This window comes from Ursus maritimus, unplaced genomic scaffold (genome assembly GCF_017311325.1).
Source record: "Ursus maritimus isolate PB19 unplaced genomic scaffold, ASM1731132v1 scaffold_27, whole genome shotgun sequence".
NCBI lineage: Eukaryota > Metazoa > Chordata > Mammalia > Carnivora > Ursidae > Ursus > Ursus maritimus.
Window position 1 is genome coordinate 6,345,454 of NW_024425230.1, and position 15,416 is coordinate 6,360,869.

Consider the following 15,416-nt stretch of genomic DNA (forward strand, 5'->3'; position numbering starts at 1 on the left):
CAGAAAACATACCTAGTGCCAGGCCCTATGTTTTGCTCCAGTCAGGACACACATCTGGAATATTTCCAGACCACATCTAGAACAGCAGCTGTGGGTGGAATCACTACCAGATTAAATTCATGATAATCCACTGTCATTATCCAAGATCCATATGCCATCTACACAGGCCGCAGAGGCAAATCAAATGGGGCTGTGACTGAGCTCCAACCCTGCCCCTTCCAGGCTCTGATAGCGACTGTGGTCTCCCCAGCTTCCCAGGATGCAGTGTCACTTCTGGCTTGCTATCTCAGGAGGGAAGAGCCATTCCTTACCCCTTTTTCCTACCATGGGCCTCATCCCATGGGGCAGGGGAGCCGATCTGGGGACTCCTCAAGGGGCCACGTATATCTATTCCAATGATCTATTCTGGAACTAGGGAATAACTATACGGTCAGTCTGCAGGCCTGTTAGGCCCACACTGAGTCAGATTTGGGCCCACGCTCCATTTACCCAACCACTACGAGCCCCTACTTTGACTGGTAGGGCACAGTGGCATTTTGATTTCCTAAAAATTTTTTATAATATTTCCTAAGAATTAATGCCACTTCAGAGCCAATGTCCAGGAACTCCAAAAGGTCTTGCATTTCCCTTTTTCCACTGTATACATGGCCCTTGTAAATGATCAAAAGTCGAAAGAGGGGGGCGCCTGGGTGGCTCAGTCGTTAAGCGTCTGCCTTCGGCTCAGGGCGTGATCCTGGCGTTCTGGGATCGAGCCCCACGTCAGGCTCTTCCGCTGGGAGCCTGCTTCTTCCTCTCCCGCTCCCTCTGCTTGCATTCCCTCTCTCGCTGGCTGTCTCTCTCTCTGTTGAATGAATAAATAAAATCTTAAAAAAAAAAAAAGTCGAAAGAGGGAAGAACTGGGGGAAGATTTACAGCATGTATTTGTAGCAATGTTGCAGGGTCTTTCCTCCAGATGCTCAGTCTCCCCTTTAATCAAGGGAGTCTGGGTCTAGAAACTGGCTTCAGTCTGAAAATTTGGCTGCTATTAATTTCATTCTCCATTAGCCACTGTCCATTAGCCACTGTCACAAGTCATGTGGGTCAAAGCATTCTGGTTTCCTCTGTCTTACTGCTTATTATGACAAATACATGCCCTTGTCTTTAGTAGTTAAGCATTGCCACCTGGTTTCTGCCATTGTAGAATCCCACCATCACCAAGGACACCAGGGGGAGAATTTCAGTAGTGACATTTCCCACTGGTCTATAGGAGGCCAAGCACAGGGTGTTTAAGCAAGAGAAGGCTAGTATCCTCAGACACAAGAGAGCAGACCCTTTCCAGTAGCTAGAAACAGACTCAGCTTCAGACAGACTCAAGGTTCAAGATTGTCAACTTCATCCGAGTCTACTGACATGTCGCACCCCAAACCTCAAGGCCATACTCCTTCCCATGTTCACTTGGATGCCTGTCAAGTCTTTGAATTCAACAGACACTGTAATTCTGCAATATTCACATAGTCTGTATCTGACTTTAGGCAAAGTTAATTCTACGGCTATAGCACAGAAAATGACAGAAGTCATCTGCTCTCCTGACTGGGGCTTGAGCTCTAAGTTTCAACTCCAAGTTTGTCATTGTTCTTCTGTAGAGGCTCTGGTGTGGCAAGAAGAGCCATCCAGCCCCACAGTCCTTGAAGCCATCCTTACCAGTTAACAGCAGCAATCTCCGCATCCCCCAGAGCTATGGCTTTAGTAAAGTCTTCACCCAAAGCAACCACAAGCAGGAATTTGGTCAATTGTGATGCCCGGCATGGCATGGATTACTAGCACCATATTTTCCACTGTCAAGGAGTTTAACACTGTGCTCCAGGCCTGGGACATGACCAGACTGACCCCAGGATCTATCTTGGAGTGTCTGTCTCTGGGGAACGTGACTAGGACTGACTGTGTGAGGATCCAGGCTGGGAAACAAACCCACACTGGCTATTTTGAAAGAGAGATTTTATATAGAATGGTTTAAACAGGTGTTGGAGGACTCGATTAGCCAACTTCAGGTGACTATTATCAGCTTCGAACTACAGCAGCCAAATCTCAGATGAGGGCAAACATGCCAGCACCTTCTGCCTGGCCAAGCCTTCTGGTCCATCTTTCTCAGTCTGTACCCTGAACATCCGTGCCCACGGGCGCTGCCCTGCTGTCTGCTCCCAGCAACAGTGTGCTGGTGGCAGGGCTCAAGCTGGTTTGTTATTGTTACAGGCCAGGCCCTAGGCCAGTGTGTGGCACAGGAGTATTTTTAATATACATAATTAATGAACTAAATTCTCACAACCACTTTCTAAAGAAGAAACAATGACTCCATTTTTCAGTTGAGGAATCTCAGCCATACCTGGAACCCCATGAACCTGAAATTTCAGGTGGGAGTTAAAAAAAAATGTCAGGCAGGCAGAAACTCACCATAGGAGGATGTCTCCATTTTATAGCAATGACAATTATAATAATGCCCAACATGAATTGGCCCTTTTTGCATGCTAGGCTCTGGGTTAAGAGATGTACATGTGCCCCCTAATTCAACTCTTACAACAACCCCCTAAGGCAAATGATGATATATCTCCCATTTTATAGCTGAGAAAGCTGAAGTTGTATAGAGGAGGGCCACTTACCCAGGGTCATAACCCAGGGCTGGGTTTTGATGTGACTGTGATTGCTTAACCATGATGCACGCTGCTTCTTTTGAAGAGACATTTCTCAACAGTTGTACACTGTGATAGGCAGAACAGTAGCCCCCCAAAAGATGCCTACATCCTAATCTCTGGAACCTGTGAATATTTACCCTACAGGAAAACGAGATTGAGATGTGGTTAAGGACCTCAAGATGGAGAGATTATCCTGGATTACCTAGGTAGGCAGAAGCTACTGACTTGGGTCCTTAAAGCAGAGAACCTCTCCTGCCTGTGGTCAGTGAAAGATGCAAAAACAGAAGCAGGGCCAGAGAAATAGGATTTTCTTGACTGTGAAGATGGACGAAGGAGGCTATGCATGGTCTCTAGAAACTGCAAAAGGCAAGGCATTGATTATCCCCTGGAGCCTCCAGAACACCTTGCATGTTAGCCTAGTGAGATCTTTGAAGGACTTCTAGCCTGCAGATCTGTTAAAATAATCAGTTGTGTTGTTTGAAGCCCACTGAGTGTGTGGTAATTTGTTACAGCAGTAATACAAACATGCACCCACCCCCGAAACCAAGTAGATGGCTCCAGAGAGACTTGTTTTGACTGCTCAATAGAAATTTTGTCTTCCTCCAGCCACCATGTGCCCAGAAATGGCACACTGGGTATGAGTCTTAAGCAACCTTTCTCTAGAAATGGCTCAGTCACTTCCCCAAATTAGCTTAGATGTTCAGTGACCTATAAACATAGATGTCCAGTGATTAAGCAGAGAAGACACCGACCCTAATCAATTAATACTGTTATTATTATTATTCCATTATATACAACCGTCATTGTCTTCAGGCTGCTCTGAGGGTCTATAAAATCCAGATGTGTCCATCTCTCTACGCTCAGCAACTTCAGTAGCCCAAGGGCAGGTCTCTAGAGAGAAGTGTGGTGCAAGGTGCAGCCAGGAGCGCAGGATGGTGGAGAGAATACTAGGGATCTGACAGGAATTCCCACAGTATCTGCTAAGCCCTGCCCTTGTACCTTTCTAGTCAATTTACTTAATCTTGTCCTGGCTTCCTCAGGATCCTAGTTGGCCACATTATCTGAGGGAGATCTTGCCAGGGAGGGTCAGCAGGATGAACTTCAGACTCATAGATGTAGTCGCTCCCCAGGCCATAAATGATATTCAATATCTCCCTCCATGTTACGGGCTGAATTGTGTCCCCCACCAGCATCCCCACCCCCAACCCCCTCTCCAAATTCATATATTGTATCACAGCCCTCAGAATCTCAGACTGTGGCTGAGATGAGGTCTTTACAGAGGTGCTCAGGTTGAAATGAGGCTGCTAGGGTGGCCCTCAATCAATATGGCTGGTGTCCTTGTATTTCTCTGTCCTTGGACAGAGAGACAGATGTGGGTACCTGGAAGATGATGTGAAGACACAGGGAGAAGACGGCCATCTATAAGCCAAGGAGAGAGGCCTGGAACAGATTCTCCCTCATGGCCCTTAGAAAGAGCCCACCCTACTGACACTTTGATTTCAGACTTCTGGCCTCCAGAGCTGGGAAACGTTCCTGTTGTTTAAGGTGTCCAGTCTGCCGTAGTTTGCCATGGGCTCCCCAGGAAACTAGTACACACAGCTACCATTTGTCCTAAATTCCCCTCACACTTGGCCAGGACTGCTGGCTGAGTGGTGTGCCCAGTGGGATCACCTTCATCTCTGCGGGGCTGAGCCCCTGGTTACTACACACTTACCTGGTTATGGTTCCAGTGCTGTCTAGTTAGGGTTCAAACTGGGCATGAGAGCACCCACAGATGCCACAATGGACCCCCGATCCGAGGGCAGTTCTCCTTGTTCCTTTCTCAACATGGCAATGAGGGTCAATTCCCTTACAGAATGGCAACCCTCTTCTTTACCCTCTTGTCTCCTGGCACAGGGAACCCCAAATTACCAGGTAACCCCCGTTGCTGTACATCCAGTGTGACTCCTCCCGGGTCTCCAGTGGAAGAGCCTGTCCCCTCTGGCAGTGAGGACCTCTAGACCCTCAGGAGACCCACAGAACCTAAAATAGTGGTGGTGGGAAGCACCAATCCCTGTTGCAGCTCACTAGGAACGATAATGAGCAGGGTCATTCCTACAAGGGACCACTGCTGGCTCCCCAGCTCATGCATCTAGGCATCCTAACTGCAGTTGAAGGCGTGCACCAGCCTGAAGAGCAGTGCCCAACCTTGCAGGACGTATCCCTACATCAGCAACTTAGCTGCAACTTCAGGAGGCTGTGTCCACGTTCCACCAAGCCAAAAGCTTCCGGTTGGTGTCAAATCTTGTAGGAACATGGATCTTATGATCATGTGCTCATTGCTCCCTATACCTCCTTCACCATAAAGTGGGCCTCTTGGTCCAAGCTAACATGGTGCAGGATCCCACGGGGGTTGATCAGACAACGTGAGTACTCAGAGAGTGGTTCTGATGGGAAATATTAAACCATCCCTGGAATTCATGACAGTCCCAATCAGGATGAATTGTTGGAATCTGCGGAACAGGAGGGGTAATCGATTTGCCACTAACTGGCTGTTTGGTGTCTCTGAGGGGTGGTGACATAACTGGGGCTCGGCATGGTCTCTGTTGCTGACAGGTGGGACGTTCAGCAGTGGCGGTGGCTAGATCGGTCTTGGTGAGAAGTCCAGGCTGTTGGATCATGCGTAGTCTCCTTCTCTGCCACCATGGCTGCTCTTCATGGGCCCCTTGTGTCCATCCTGTGCTGGCTGAGGACAGACACTGGTGGACACGTCTCAGGTGAATCCCCTTGTCCACCTGCTGATGTCATGCTTCCTCTGCACTGGGTGCTGTTAGGTGGGCATTAATGTACCACACCGAGATCCTTCCAGTGTGCCTACTCCCATAGGTCCATCCACATGTGGCCACCATGACACAGAGCTTCCACGTTTGCTCCATGGTCCTGACCAACTAGCCAAGCCACTAACTTGTGCCCATAAATATGTCCAACCTTGGGCCGTTTCTCTCCCCGTTCAAGGTAGGTGACCAGGCACACTGCCTGAAGTCTGTCCATGGGAGGATTTTCCCTCCCTGCTGTTTTTCAGGGCCCCCCTTGTGCAGGGCTTCCCTCCTTGACCGACAGGGCCGTGCCTCTGCTCCAGGAAGTTGCCGAGGCTCTGAATGCAGCCATCTCTGAAGTTCTGCTTCTCTTCAAGTGACCTGGGCCAAGTCTCATCTGATGCAGGAGAGGAGGGTTTGCTCCAGTGCTGCCACGTACCTTAACTGGTACTGGATCAACCTGGCTGATTGTCTTCCCTCATTTCCCTCTTCCCTTCGATCCCAGGAATTCTGCACCATCAGTGAGTCCCCTTCCACTTGGCTTCAGTCTGACTCAACACAGGTGCAAATCTCAGGACTGCGAAGCTCCAGAAGGCAGCAGGTGGGGTTCTCGACGGGTTCTCAGCCCTCCACTAACCTCTGCCTGGCGAGTCAGCTGTCGCCAGAGTCCCAGCCTCAGGGTCGGCCTCCTGGGGTCACTTCTGCACCCTTTTTAGGTCTGGAGCCCAGAAGAAGAGGCTGAGAAGGAGGTGCGTGTGGAGGTGACTTCTAGGAAACTGCTCCCAGAAGAGCCCAGTGAGGGGCCCTGGGAGAAGCTGAGGAAGAGTGCATTTTCAGGAGAATTCCCACATCATCATCCCCACATCCCACATCAGCTTGACCCCACATGGGGCTGTAAGGGTCAAACACCCCTCTGGGGTTGTCCCACTTGGAGGTAAGAGAGCTTCCATACTCTTGTACCGGTTCCTGCCCTGGAGGATATTTCCTTCCAGGAAGTTTCAGCTGCCCAGTGGTGTGAAGGGTGGTTCTCCAAGGAGAGTGGAGAGACTGGAAGAAAAGCCCATCAAAGCTGGCAGAGGGGTGCACAAGGGACCGTGTGGACATAGTTGGGGTTGGTTGCAACATGTCACGGGAGAATCCTAATTTCAAAGGTGTATGGTTTCCAGGGCTGCTATAACAGGGTACCACGACCTGGGTGCCTTTCATGACAGAAGTGCATTGTCTTACAGCCCCAGAAGCTGGAAGTCTGAAATGAAGGTGTTGGCAGGGTTGTTTTCCTTGAAGGGCCATGAGGGAGAATCTGTTCCAGGCCTCCGTCCTGGCTGCTGGGGGCCTCAGGCGTTCCTTGGCTTACAGATGGTCTTCTCCCGCGGTCTTCACGTCATCTTCCCTCCATGTGTGTCTGTCTCTGTCCAAACACCCCCTTTCTAGATGGACATCAGTCATATCAGATTAGGGCCCACCCTAATGATCTCATTTTCACTTGATCATCTGCCAAGACCCTATTTCCAAATAAGTCACATTCACAGGTACTAGGGTTTAGTACCTTAACATCTTTTTTGGGGGGGGGGGTCACAATTCAGCCCATCGCGGCTGCTAAAAAACAATGTCCTAACGATGATGCACTAGGGCCTGCCCTGGGCCCTCCGGAGCTGAGTAGCTGTGGGCATGTATCTTTACCTACCTTGCCGGCCCAGACGTGGCCTCCTTAACCCATGAAATATTCCCAAACACGGTACGGCCCTGTGGTCATCCATCTGACCGAAATGGCCCCTAGGCAGGCACAGAAGTGGATCCCAAGCTGCCTCATGCGTCAGTTGAATGTACAGCCTCCAGTGTCAGAGAGAACCGCTAACCGAATGATCTTCCAATATATAAAGATCTGCAAGCAGCAACAAAAGCCACTTAGGAAAATGTATGCAGGCTGAGAAGGCTCTCCTGGAGAGCGCAGGGGCCCTGCGGGGAGAGCGCTCCGGGCGGGCAAGGGCATTGCCAGGGCGCCTGGTGTGAGAAAAGGTAGCTGAGAAAATGGAACAGTTGTCAGGCAGGGGTGTGGGGCGGCCCTGGGCAGTGGGAGGGGCCGCTGCCAGCTCCACCCCCCACGCCACCCCCACCCCATAGCCCTGCACTGCCAGGAAGGCTGGGCTTTCTGCCTGGGGTGTCTTTAACAAGAGCTTCCTTGACAAAGCATCAAAGAGCCCACTCCAGAGAGAAAGGAAGCCTGCTGCAAAGGCACAATGCCTCCAAGTCCTTTCTCTGGAAGCTGTAAGGAGGCTTCCTGGGGTCAGTGCATTCAGTGTAAAGGGTTCTAGGACTATTTCCAAGACACGCAGCCAGACCCAAGGAAATAGCAGGGATCCCAGGGATTGGTGCAGGGCGCAGGGGAGGGGGGGAGGGCAGGAGTTAGGGGGATGTGGCAGGGAGGGAACTGGGGTGCAAGGCAGCCCCGAGGAGCGGGAGGGTGGGCTTGGCGCACTCCTTCCAGGAAGCCCTCCCCACAGCCCTTCTCACCCGGGAAAACGGTCTACCTGTCACCTGGCCCCTAATGCAGGTGTCCTGGTTGTCATCAGGCCTTGCCCGACTGCGGCCCTGGGACCTCAACTAGCTGAGCAGGGGCTCAGTCATGCTTGAGGAAGAGGAGCCAGGGAGCACGCCTTGAGCCAGTTCCTACCTCCAGCACTGGGCCTGCATTTGTACCTAGATGTGGCATGGGGGACTCTAGGGCTCTGGCTGGGGGTGGGGCACAGGGAATGGGTAACTTTTACGTATTTATAAGGTTCTTTTCATGTAAATAAGTGGACACGTTAGAAGATAATATGGCAGAGTTTCTCGATCTCAGCGCCATTGACATCTGGGCTTGGGACAAATCATTTCTCATGGGGGGAGCTGCCCTGCATGGTAGGCTGGTTAGCAGCATCCCTGGTCTCCATCCACGGGATGCCAGTAGCATCGGCCCCAGCCACGACAACTCAAAATGTCTCCAGATGCTGCCAGATCATTGCAGAATCACCTGGGTTAGGCTCCCAGTTCTGACGTGGGACGGGGGAAGGTGGTTAACCTCGTATAAACCAAGTATAGCAGGTTCGAAGACAAGGTGAACTCTGAGCCCCGAGTGAGGTCATTCAGCTTGGGGTACTGCCCCTGGAAGAGCCACATTGTACAGTTGTCCTTGGAGCCCCCATGTGGGCTCATGTGGGTCACCAGGTGAGCCCACGCCATGCTGAATTTCCCTGAAGAGGTCAGCACTAATGACTGCCACTAGCTACAATGAACAAGCTTTATGATTCTCATGGTATCAGACAAGACTCTTAAGGTTACAAGGGACAGAAACTCAACTCAGACTGACTTATATAACTGAAAAGTCTAGCGGCAGGAAGATCAGGCATGGCTGGATCCAGAGCTTCAAATGATGTCATTGTGGCCTACTGCCTCCTTCAGCCCTGCTCTCCTCCATCTTAGCCTTAGTCTCCAGCAGGTCTCTTCACAGGGGGGGCATGAGGGCTCTAGGCTTTCATTATCCTTACTGCTTATGATCCCAGTGGAGAGGGTGTCTCTTTCACAGTACTTCCAGCCAAGTCCTGGGACTAAATCCTAGGGACTTGCTTGGGTCACACACCCACCCCTGAGCTAAGCCCTAGAATCAGGGGGATAGAATATACAGATTTGGCTTGGCCCAACTCATGTGCCTATCCTGGTAGCCTATCCCATGGGAGGGGTGAGTGGGACAGGGCGGGGTGGGGTGTGGGGCTTCTCCTAAGAGGATAACAGAAGGGTAAGATTCCACAGAGGAACACCTGTGTGGCCCTTACCAGAAGAAGGGCAACTCATTGCAACACAAATCATCTGACAGCCTCCGTGCTCAGGGAAGAGCAGAAAGGGGAGCTCCATAGCTCGGAGCCAGGGCTGTGTCGTCGTATCACGCCACCCAGCTCACAAACATCAATGACAAATCCGGGTACTGCTGATTTGTCTTTGCTTGTGAATTGCTGATGCTCAGTCTGCCTATCGGCACCCTCTCTGAGACGGCTCCTTGCTGAGGGAGCTTCAGATCACTTCCAAATGCTCAGTGGCTCCAGAACAGGTGCAGTTGGGCTCGAAGGCAGAAGCTTCTCAATACCAACAGGGAGCCTTCAAGATGGGTCCTGCTGGAGCTCTGGGCCCCACTGCGCCCCTGCCATGAGGAAGTTCCGCGGTGGGCTCTGGCCCCCAGTCTGTGACTATGCCGGGTCACTGGTCCCCAAACACATGTCCTCTGGACATGCCCAAAGCAGAACTCTCTAGAACTGTTAGGTTGGGTCCTGGAGTCCTGTCTGGATGCAGGCTTTAATCTGGGTCATCCCTGTCTCATCCTGACACAGACCCTCTGTGGCTTCCTTCATGTCCCTTCTCAGAGAACGGTGAATGGAGTCTTAGTCCTTCTCTCCCAAGAGGGCCCACCTCCTTGTGAAGACTGACCCACCTCCATCACCCTTTCCCCTTGACCAAATTATAAAATAAAGGGTGTCAGAGTAGTCTTGTGCCTGGCACAATCTGGCTCATCCTCTCCACCCCACGGAGATGGTTGGCACTGACGTGTTCCATTCCTTGGAACTAGGCATGCTCGAGTGATTGTCTACACTGTACCTTACTATGTGCACCCTGCCCTCTCTGCTGCACCGTCTACCTACCATCCGTACCATACATACTACCTACATCCATGCCTCATGGTCTCCACTAGCTTCCCTCCATTATCTACCCTAGAGAGCCTCTAGAGTAAAGAAGGTCTGCATTGTGGGTATCACCCAAAATGCAGTGGGTAACTTCTCTCATGAAAACAACAAACCTCTGCTTTTCCCAGACCCGTGCCAGCACCCACACCAGGAATCCCCCCTCAAAGGTCCTGCTTGAGGGTAAAGGTCATGCCTCATGCTCCTGCAGACTGTTCTGTGTGGCTCCTGAGGCCAAGATCTGGAGGATCAGGAGACAGGGCTTTCATTGTTTATAATCATCTGTTTATTGTTATAAAGCCAGGGTTTTGTTGCAGAATCTGTGTCCTGAAATCAGTAAAAACAAAACAAAACCAACATCAACAACAAAACAATGTTATTTACTTTTTAAGAAGGTACTTTGCTTTCATGGTTATCAATGGCATTTTCGTGCTATGTGTCTCTGTGTCTTCTCAAGTAAAGCCTGGGGTCTTGGAAAACCCAGAGTGTGACGTGGTTGGTGAATCTTCCCACTGACTTAAATCCTGAAGGTAAGAGCACCAAGAGATTCTCATGGGGTGGTTTAGATGACGTTTCTTCTCCTAAGTCCTGGACCTTGGGGATTTTAGAGGTCAACGTCCTCACCTGAACAGAGGAGGAAATCATGCCATGGAGGCTTCAGCTGATTTACCTGAGTCCTTGTCCTTGCTCGGGCCTTAGCTGGGACGAGACTAGTGGCCCCCTGGCTCCCAAGTCAAGGCACTTTGACTACACAAGGATGAAGGGGTGAAGAGGTAAGGAAGAAAAGCTCAAGTGCTTGGAATTAGCAAGAGAGGTGAGACCCAACTTGGCCCAGCGGTAACTTTATGGAAGATGAGTTGTTCTGCCCTCCGCACCGACAGGAGACACGTCTTTATCAGTCAGATGCCTTTATATACTCAGCTTAGGAAGAAAAATTAATATTCTGTCATGCAGCAGTTTTATGAGGGAATGTCTTCCCCAGACAATAAGGCAGAGCATTAATCTTCTGCCCTATATAGGGAAGGGTAGTGTGTTATTTTTTAAAACTAAGTTACGGTGAAGGATGCCTGGGTGGCTCAGTCAGTTAAGCATCTGCCTTTGGGTCACATCATGATCGCAGGGTCTTGGGATCAAGTCCAGCGTCAGGCACCTTGCTCAGCAGAGAGCCTACCTCTCCCTCTGCCTACCACTCCCCCTGTTTGTGCTCTCTCTCTCTGACAAATAAATAAATAATTGTAAAAAAAATACTTACAAAAAACAAAACAGAAAAAACTAAATTATGGTGAGTGCTGAGGAATTGACAAGATTTGGGCTCCATTTTATAAATGCCCTGTAGGAAATCTGTTCTGGTGGGGAGCTCCTCTGGGCTGAACAAGATTAGCACCAAGCCTGCAATTCATGGATACTGCCACTAAGTGGCGGTAGGTCACATGGCCATGTGATCCAACCTTGGGGGTTACTGCAGTATTCATCTTAGTTTCCGGATCAGAGTGCGTATTGTTTTTCTCCCCTGGGGAAAAGATCAGAGATTTCAGAAGTTTGTTACCCTTTACAGGGTTAAGAACCAGGGTTATGAATGATAATTAAAGATTTTGTTTCGGGATATATAATAATATACACTTCAAAAAAATATATCATCAGTAAAAAGTCATCCTGTCCCTCCTTACCTAGCTACCAATTTCCTTTCCACAGATGACCAATATTTATTAGTTTCTGATGATGCTTTAAGAGAGGCTTTATGATTGTGGGCAGGCATGCATACACTCCCTCTTTTTTCTTGTTCTCTGTCTTAAACACATTGGCACACTACACACACCTTCTTCTCTTTGTTCTTTAACAATGTATCTCGCACGTTCCGTGTTAATTCATCATGTTTCCTTGTTTCCTCCTTTTACGGCTGCATATAATTTGAGTGGATGTGCCCTCACGTTTTGAACAGTCTGCTCTGCATGGATATCAAGGCTGTTGAGCATACAAACGACACAATGGATAACTCTACTCATGGCTATTTTGCATGTGTGTAGTATACGCGTATAAAAACCCCTAGAAATGGAATTTTTAGGTCAAAAGGCTTGTACATTTGTAATTTCACTAGAAGTGATCTAATTTTCCGCCATAGAAGTCGTACCAATTTCCACTCCCCCACAGTGTGGGAGTCGGAAAGTTTCCCCTCGCCCTTGGGACATTTTGTGTTAATGCACGCCTGGGTCTCTGAAAGGTAAAAACCATGGTGTCTAGGTGTAGTTTTAACTTATGTTTCTAATTATGAATAAGGAGGATATCTTTTCAGATGTTTAAAAGTCATTTGGAAGAAAGGGATAAAGAAAGGGGGGTAATCAGAAGGGGGAATGAAGCATGAGAGACTATGGACTCTGGGAAACAAACTGAGGGCTTCAGAGGGGAGGGGGTGGGGGAATGGGATAGGCTGGTGATGGGTAGTAAGGAGGGCATGTATTGCATGGTGCACTGGGTGTTATACGCAACTAATGAATCATCGAACTTTGCATCAGAAACCAGGGAGGTACTGTATGGTGACTACCATAATATAATAAAAAAACATTAAAAAAATAAAAAATAAAAGTCATTTGTGCTTCCTAACCTGTGAACTGTTTGTTTCAAATCTTGATCTGTTTTCTTTTTTCTTCTCCCGAGTCGTTCTTTATTCTTATCTATTTTTGATAAGTATGTATGAGTATATGCTTATATATACTTACGAATATATACTTACATATATATTTAAGTATATAATATATATGTAAGTATATATTTTTGATATGTATATATTAGGGAAATGAACTGCTAGTGGTCCTGAGTTGCAGGTATTTTGTTCCTGATTTGTTGTTGACTTTGTTTATGATGATGATTGGCATGCAGGAAGTTTTCTGAAATCAAATTTAGCAATCTTTTATGTTATGGCTTTTTAAGTTTCGTGGAAGACTTGGGTCATTCTTGCTCCAAAATTCTTTCAAAACTCTCTGAATAGTGACGGTCGGTCCGAGCTCACCAGATTTAGGAGTCCTGAGTGAGGTGGAGGCAGGCCTGTGCCTTCGACCCTGTGGCCTGTGGACATCAGCCACGACTGCTCAAGTGTGCAGGGATAGGGTCTGATCCCAGTGGTTGGCCCAGAGCTTGCCCATGGGAAGAGCGCTAGGAGAGCCGTGGAAGGCAACAGCCCAGAATTCGCCACCCGCCCATATGCACAGATGCACGAGGCTGTGCAGATCCTTTCCAGGCATAGGTGTACGCTTTCCTAAGGAACCTGACCACGTTGGAGCAAGGTAAGATGGAAAGATGAACACTTGGATTTCATACTTGATATTTAAGGCTATGGAATCATTTCTTCCCAACTGTTTCTTTTCTTTCTTTTTTCTTTTTTAAGATTATTTATTTATTTATTTATTTATTTGACAGAGAGAGACAGCCAGTGAGAGAGGGAACACAAGCAGGGGGAGTGGGAGAGGAAGAAGCAGGCTCCTAGCAGAGAAGCCCGATGTGGGGCTCGATCCCAGAACGCCAGGATCACGCCCTGAGCCGAAGGCAGACGCTTAACGACTGAGCCACCCAGGCGCCCCCTTCCCAACTGTTTGATCCAGTCATTGGCATTTGGGGAAAAGCTGGGGCCCTAGAAAGCTGGATGAAGCTGAACTTTTTGTCACCTACATGTGAACAGAATGCTTAAGCAGGCGGAACACAGACAGTGGAGATAAGCTGCCTCGAGGGGCAACGGGCAGTAGGTCAGGAACCTGCCCCTGCCTGCGTTTGGCCTCTGCCTCCTCCGCCTTTGCTTGGCGCTTGGGCTACAGGACCAGTTTCCCGACCGGAGGCTCTGGCCCTCGGGGTCACTGTGAGTATCTACCCGGCCCAAGCCCACAGGAAGTCCACCCCAGGTCTGCTGCTAGTGCGAGTCTGGCTCAAGATTTAGCTTTCCCCAGCCCCTTTCCCTCAGGGTCTCGGCTCTGGCCCTCAGAGTACTGCGGGAGAAGGGGCTCCACTCTCCCGACCTGGGCCTCCCTTTCCTCCTGTGGCACTCCTCTTCAGAACTGCCTCCACCCACGTTTTCACCCGAATCCAGCCAAAGGACAAAAGAAAACAGAAGGCAAATAATCAGGATGTGGGGGAGGAGGCACCTGAGCCCTTGCCCTGAGCCTCCAAGGCACCCCGTGCACTCATCTGGGTAGAGCCCTAGGGTTATCTATTACCCACCCCCCCAGGATCGCACGAAAGGGCCAGAGGGGTCAAACGTGACACCACCGTCTTCAGCACAACCTTCGAGGGCTTCAGGGAGGATTATTCGTGCTGTGGGGGGTGCATCACCGACTCTTCTTGAGAGGTGCGTGGGTGTCTGGAAATGGACGGGGTTAGGGTCCTCTGCATTCAGAACGGCAACGACAGCGCGCGCTCGGGCGAGGCCCCAGGTAAGGGAGGTCAGCCGTGGGGAGTTCAGGTAGCACAGGATATTAGAAACAAGAGGCTGGAGAAGACCTGGAATGCAGCCCACGACTGGGGGGCCTGCGCTGGGGGAAGCCTCCCCTCCCACATGGGGCTTCCCGAGAGGCTGCGATCCCTGAGGTCTTCTCGCCTGGGGCCTCCGCACGCCGCCGCGCGGGGCCGAGCAGGGCGCGGTCGCCGCGACCCCTCCGCGTCGCACGCGCTCCCGAGCCCGCCAGGGGGCAGCGCGGCGCCCGGGGCAGAGTGTGGGCGCGGGGGAGCTGGCCGTCACCTGTTCGACCCGCATGAGGACCAGACCCCTACAGCTCCGGATCCGGCAGGTCCGGGGTGCGCCCGGGAATCTGTGTGCTCCCCAGGGCCGGGGGGCGGTCGGGGCGCCGCGGCTGCCCAAGCCCGGGCTCTGATCCTTGTCCCCGAGCCTAGCCCCTAAGGACCCGGGCCCCAGGTGCGCCCGCCGATCGTCCGGCCGCGGGGCTCCGGGAGGGGGCTGGGCACTAACGCATCTTTGTCCTCCCTTTCTTCCCGCCGCACGCGCTCGCCCGCGGGCGTTTTGCGATCCGCGGCTGCTGGGCGGGGGGCAGCGGGCGAGGCCGGGCGGGGCGGGGGGGCGGGCGGCCGCCGCAGGCCGGTTCGGGGAGCGCCGGGCGGCCGCGCCGCGTGCGCCCGGCAGAGGCGGCCCTGCGTGCCGTACGCCGCGTCCGGGGCGCGCCCGCCGCTATTCAGCTTCCCGGGCTCATACGTCGGTGTGTGCGGCTCTGCGCGGGCTCACAAAGAGCTGCGGCGGCGGCCCAGCGCTTGGC

General features: G+C 51.1%; 1 protein-coding gene across 2 annotated transcripts in view; it reads left to right on the plus strand.

The window, feature by feature from the left end:
• Positions 1-14,891: 14,891 nt before the first annotated feature.
• Positions 14,892-15,416, plus strand: part of APBA2 (amyloid beta precursor protein binding family A member 2) — a 236,520-nt gene continuing 235,995 nt past the window's right edge. The window contains exon 1 of one of the 2 annotated variants that reach the window (XM_040642672.1): positions 14,892-15,061. The gene's annotated coding sequence lies outside the window, so the exon portion shown is untranslated. The remainder of the gene's footprint in view (positions 15,062-15,416) is intronic. The other variant, XM_040642673.1, reaches the window with a different exon arrangement.